At 42.4% G+C, this 5000-nt stretch overlaps 11 non-coding genes across 11 annotated transcripts in view; all 11 read left to right on the top strand.

The window, feature by feature from the left end:
- The window catches only part of trnap-agg (transfer RNA proline (anticodon AGG)), a 72-nt gene extending 67 nt beyond the window's left edge, over positions 1–5 (top strand). Inside the window, exon 1 of the tRNA in view lies at positions 1–5. This exon is cut by the window's left edge and continues 67 nt beyond it. This is a non-coding gene — a tRNA (tRNA-Pro).
- A 140-nt stretch (positions 6–145) lies between these two features.
- Positions 146–217, top strand: trnap-agg (transfer RNA proline (anticodon AGG)). The gene has a single exon. It is a non-coding gene; the product is annotated as a tRNA-Pro (tRNA).
- Positions 218–562: 345 nt separating this feature from the next.
- On the top strand, positions 563–634 carry trnap-ugg (transfer RNA proline (anticodon UGG)). The gene has a single exon. It is a non-coding gene; the product is annotated as a tRNA-Pro (tRNA).
- A 304-nt stretch (positions 635–938) lies between these two features.
- On the top strand, positions 939–1010 carry trnap-cgg (transfer RNA proline (anticodon CGG)). The gene has a single exon. It is a non-coding gene; the product is annotated as a tRNA-Pro (tRNA).
- Positions 1011–1296: 286 nt separating this feature from the next.
- On the top strand, positions 1297–1368 carry trnap-agg (transfer RNA proline (anticodon AGG)). The gene has a single exon. It is a non-coding gene; the product is annotated as a tRNA-Pro (tRNA).
- Positions 1369–1656: 288 nt separating this feature from the next.
- Positions 1657–1728, top strand: trnap-ugg (transfer RNA proline (anticodon UGG)). Its single transcript has one exon. It is a non-coding gene; the product is annotated as a tRNA-Pro (tRNA).
- Positions 1729–2486: 758 nt separating this feature from the next.
- trnap-ugg (transfer RNA proline (anticodon UGG)) lies at positions 2487–2558 on the top strand. Its single transcript has one exon. It is a non-coding gene; the product is annotated as a tRNA-Pro (tRNA).
- A 288-nt stretch (positions 2559–2846) lies between these two features.
- Positions 2847–2918, top strand: trnap-ugg (transfer RNA proline (anticodon UGG)). The gene has a single exon. It is a non-coding gene; the product is annotated as a tRNA-Pro (tRNA).
- Positions 2919–3676: 758 nt separating this feature from the next.
- On the top strand, positions 3677–3748 carry trnap-ugg (transfer RNA proline (anticodon UGG)). Its single transcript has one exon. It is a non-coding gene; the product is annotated as a tRNA-Pro (tRNA).
- Positions 3749–4036: 288 nt separating this feature from the next.
- trnap-ugg (transfer RNA proline (anticodon UGG)) lies at positions 4037–4108 on the top strand. Its single transcript has one exon. It is a non-coding gene; the product is annotated as a tRNA-Pro (tRNA).
- Positions 4109–4866: 758 nt separating this feature from the next.
- trnap-ugg (transfer RNA proline (anticodon UGG)) lies at positions 4867–4938 on the top strand. Its single transcript has one exon. It is a non-coding gene; the product is annotated as a tRNA-Pro (tRNA).
- The last annotated feature ends 62 nt before the right edge of the window (positions 4939–5000 follow it).

Here is a 5000-nt window from a genome sequence, read left to right on the forward strand (position 1 = left end):
AGCCCTCAGTACTCACAAGCTACCATGTACCAAGTGAGTCTACATATGAAGCTAGAGGAAAACAACTCTGTGCTCTCTTGAACACCTCATTCTGGTAAAGCCTTTGTTTTCATGTGAAACTGTTGTATTAAAATCAGTCTTTTGTGGCTCGTTGGTCTAGGGGTATGATTCTCGCTTAGGGTGCGAGAGGTCCCGGGTTCAAATCCCGGAAGAGCCCTCAGTACTCACAAGTGACCTTGCAATACGTCTCCTGTGTTTCTTTATGAAGCTAGAGGCAAAAGGAGGGTTCACAACGTTCTGATCTGAAACCTCGTTCTGGAAAAGCCAGTGATTTCGTGTGAAAGTTATGTCAAGTTGATCCTGCTATCGGATTCCAGTGTTGCTTGTAGCATTTGTTGGAATAACCCTAACTTTCTTGTGCTTTCTCTTGTACGGCTTCTACAAAACTCAAAATGTTCCTTGCCCACCTGTAAACATTACAGACAGTCATAACAATAGACAGTGCATTTCAGTTACAATGTTAATTTGTGGAATTTTTCTTCAATTACCACCAGGTGTTTATGGCTCGTTGGTCTAGGGGTATGATTCTCGCTTTGGGTGCGAGAGGTCCCGGGTTCAAATCCCGGACGAGCCCTCAGTACTCACAAGTGAGTCTACTTATGAAGCAAGAGGAAAAAAATCTGTGCTCTCTCCAACACCTCATTCTGGAAAAGCCAGTGATTTCACGTGAAAGTTATGTCAAGTTGATCCAACTATCGGATTCCAGTGTTGCTTGTAGCATTTGTTGCAATAACCCTAACTTTCTTGTACAGCTTCTACAAAACTCAACATTTTCTTTCCCACCTGTAATCATTACAGACAGTCATAACAATGGACATTGCATTTCAGTTAAAATGGACATTTGCCGAATTTTTCTTCTATTACCACCAGGAGTTTATGGCTCGTTGGTCTAGGGGTATGATTCTCGCTTCGGGTGCGAGAGGTCCCGGGTTCAAATCCCGGACGAGCCCTCAGTACACACAAGTGAGTCTGCTTATGAAGCTAGAGGAAAAAAATCTGTGCTCTCTCAAACAACTCATTCTGGAAAAGCCACTGATTTCATAGGAAAGTTATGTCAAGTTGATCCGGCCATCGTAATCCAGTGTTGGTGGAATAATTGTCCTGACTTTTGTGTTTTGTCACATCTTCTGCAAAAAGAAGAAAAATTACAGTCAAATCAATGGAACCATTTGACTCTGCTTTTTAGATAATATAGAGATTTGTCTGCTTTTTGTTGTATTAAAATCAGTCTTTTGTGGCTCGTTGGTCTAGGGGTATGATTCTCGCTTAGGGTGCGAGAGGTCCCGGGTTCAAATCCCGGACGAGCCCTCAGTACTCACAAGTGACCTTGTAACAAGTGAGTCTACATATGAAGCTAGAGGAAAAGAACTGTCCTCTCTGGAACACCTCATTCTGGAAAAGCCGGTGATTTCATGTGAAACTATCAAGTTCATCCAGCTATCGGATTCCGGTGTTGGTTGTAGCATTTGTTGAAATAACCCTAACTTTCTTGTACAGCTTCTACAAAACTCAACATTTTCTTTCCCACCTTTTCTTTGCATTTCAGTTACAATGGAGATTTGTCGAATTTTTCTTCTATTACCACCAGGTGTTTATGGCTCGTTGGTCTAGGGGTATGATTCTCGCTTTGGGTGCGAGAGGTCCCGGGTTCAAATCCCGGACGAGCCCTCAGTACTCACGAGCTACCTTGTACCAAGTGAGTCTACATATGAAGCTAGAGGAAAACAACTCTGTGCTCTCTTGAACACCTCATTCTGGTAAAGCCTGTGTTTTCATGTGAAACTATCAAGTTGATCCAGCTATCAGATTCCAGTGTTGCTTGTATCATTTGTTGGAAAACCATAAGTTTGGTGTCCTTTCTCGAGTTCATTTTGATACACCCTGTAAAAAAAATAAAGACCTAACATCCTGTAAACATTACAGTCACAACAGTGTACAATCTGAATTTGCAGGTTATGTAAAGTTCCGTTTTTTTCGAGTTTTTACACTGATTAAAAGCAGTGTCATGTTGCTCGTTGGTCTAGGGGTATGATTCTCACTTAGGGTGCGAGAGGTCCCGGGTTCAAATCCCGGACGAGCCCTCAGTACTCACAAGTGACCTTGCAATACGTCTCCTGTGTTTCTTTATGAAGCTAGAGGCAAAAGGAGGGTTCACAACGTTCTGATCTGAAACCTCGTTCTGGAAAAGCCAGTGATTTCCTGTGAAAGTTATGTCAAGTTGATCCTGCTATCGGATTCCAGTGTTGCTTGTAGCATTTGTTGGAATAACCCTAACTTTCTTGTGCTTTCTCTTGTACGGCTTCTACAAAACTCAAAATGTTCCTTGCCCACCTGTAAACATTACAGACAGTCATAACAATAGACAGTGCATTTCAGTTACAATGTTAATTTGTGGAATTTTTCTTCAATTACCACCAGGTGTTTATGGCTCGTTGGTCTAGGGGTATGATTCTCGCTTTGGGTGCGAGAGGTCCCGGGTTCAAATCCCGGACGAGCCCTCAGTACTCACAAGTGACCTTGTAACAAGTGAGTCTACATATGAAGCTAGAGGAAAAGAACTGTCCTCTCTGGAACACCTCATTCTGGAAAAGCCGGTGATTTCATGTGAAACTATCAAGTTCATCCAGCTATCGGATTCCGGTGTTGGTTGTAGCATTTGTTGAAATAACCCTAACTTTCTTGTACAGCTTCTACAAAACTCAACATTTTCTTTCCCACCTTTTCTTTGCATTTCAGTTACAATGGAGATTTGTCGAATTTTTCTTCTATTACCACCAGGTGTTTATGGCTCGTTGGTCTAGGGGTATGATTCTCGCTTTGGGTGCGAGAGGTCCCGGGTTCAAATCCCGGACGAGCCCTCAGTACTCACGAGCTACCTTGTACCAAGTGAGTCTACATATGAAGCTAGAGGAAAACAACTCTGTGCTCTCTTGAACACCTCATTCTGGTAAAGCCTGTGTTTTCATGTGAAACTATCAAGTTGATCCAGCTATCAGATTCCAGTGTTGCTTGTATCATTTGTTGGAAAACCATAAGTTTGGTGTCCTTTCTCGAGTTCATTTTGATACACCCTGTAAAAAAAATAAAGACCTAACATCCTGTAAACATTACAGTCACAACAGTGTACAATCTGAATTTGCAGGTTATGTAAAGTTCCGTTTTTTTCGAGTTTTTACACTGATTAAAAGCAGTGTCATGTTGCTCGTTGGTCTAGGGGTATGATTCTCACTTAGGGTGCGAGAGGTCCCGGGTTCAAATCCCGGACGAGCCCTCAGTACTCACAAGTGACCTTGCAATACGTCTCCTGTGTTTCTTTATGAAGCTAGAGGCAAAAGGAGGGTTCACAACGTTCTGATCTGAAACCTCGTTCTGGAAAAGCCAGTGATTTCGTGTGAAAGTTATGTCAAGTTGATCCTGCTATCGGATTCCAGTGTTGCTTGTAGCATTTGTTGGAATAACCCTAACTTTCTTGTGCTTTCTCTTGTACGGCTTCTACAAAACTCAAAATGTTCCTTGCCCACCTGTAAACATTACAGACAGTCATAACAATAGACAGTGCATTTCAGTTACAATGTTAATTTGTGGAATTTTTCTTCAATTACCACCAGGTGTTTATGGCTCGTTGGTCTAGGGGTATGATTCTCGCTTTGGGTGCGAGAGGTCCCGGGTTCAAATCCCGGACGAGCCCTCAGTACTCACAAGTGACCTTTTAACAAGTGAGTCTACATATGAAGCTAGAGGAAAAGAACTGTCCTCTCTGGAACACCTCATTCTGGAAAAGCCGGTGATTTCATGTGAAACTATCAAGTTGATCCAGCTATCGGATTCCGGTGTTGGTTGTAGCATTTGTTGAAATAACCCTAACTTTCTTGTACAGCTTCTACAAAACTCAACATTTTCTTTCCCACCTTTTCTTTGCATTTCAGTTACAATGGAGATTTGTCGAATTTTTCTTCTATTACCACCAGGTGTTTATGGCTCGTTGGTCTAGGGGTATGATTCTCGCTTTGGGTGCGAGAGGTCCCGGGTTCAAATCCCGGACGAGCCCTCAGTACTCACGAGCTACCTTGTACCAAGTGAGTCTACATATGAAGCTAGAGGAAAACAACTCTGTGCTCTCTTGAACACCTCATTCTGGTAAAGCCTGTGTTTTCATGTGAAACTATCAAGTTGATCCAGCTATCAGATTCCAGTGTTGCTTGTATCATTTGTTGGAAAACCATAAGTTTGGTGTCCTTTCTCGAGTTCATTTTGATACACCCTGTAAAAAAAATAAAGACCTAACATCCTGTAAACATTACAGTCACAACAGTGTACAATCTGAATTTGCAGGTTATGTAAAGTTCCGTTTTTTTCGAGTTTTTACACTGATTAAAAGCAGTGTCATGTTGCTCGTTGGTCTAGGGGTATGATTCTCACTTAGGGTGCGAGAGGTCCCGGGTTCAAATCCCGGACGAGCCCTCAGTACTCACAAGTGACCTTGCAATACGTCTCCTGTGTTTCTTTATGAAGCTAGAGGCAAAAGGAGGGTTCACAACGTTCTGATCTGAAACCTCGTTCTGGAAAAGCCAGTGATTTCGTGTGAAAGTTATGTCAAGTTGATCCTGCTATCGGATTCCAGTGTTGCTTGTAGCATTTGTTGGAATAACCCTAACTTTCTTGTGCTTTCTCTTGTACGGCTTCTACAAAACTCAAAATGTTCCTTGCCCACCTGTAAACATTACAGACAGTCATAACAATAGACAGTGCATTTCAGTTACAATGTTAATTTGTGGAATTTTTCTTCAATTACCACCAGGTGTTTATGGCTCGTTGGTCTAGGGGTATGATTCTCGCTTTGGGTGCGAGAGGTCCCGGGTTCAAATCCCGGACGAGCCCTCAGTACTCACGAGCTACCTTGTACCAAGTGAGTCTACATATGAAGCTAGAGGAAAACAACT

The sequence above is a fragment of the Semicossyphus pulcher genome, unplaced genomic scaffold, assembly GCF_022749685.1.
Source record: "Semicossyphus pulcher isolate SPU_LCO1_2020_fin unplaced genomic scaffold, fSemPul1.0.p SCAF_10, whole genome shotgun sequence".
In the NCBI taxonomy this organism is placed as follows: domain Eukaryota; kingdom Metazoa; phylum Chordata; class Actinopteri; order Labriformes; family Labridae; genus Semicossyphus; species Semicossyphus pulcher.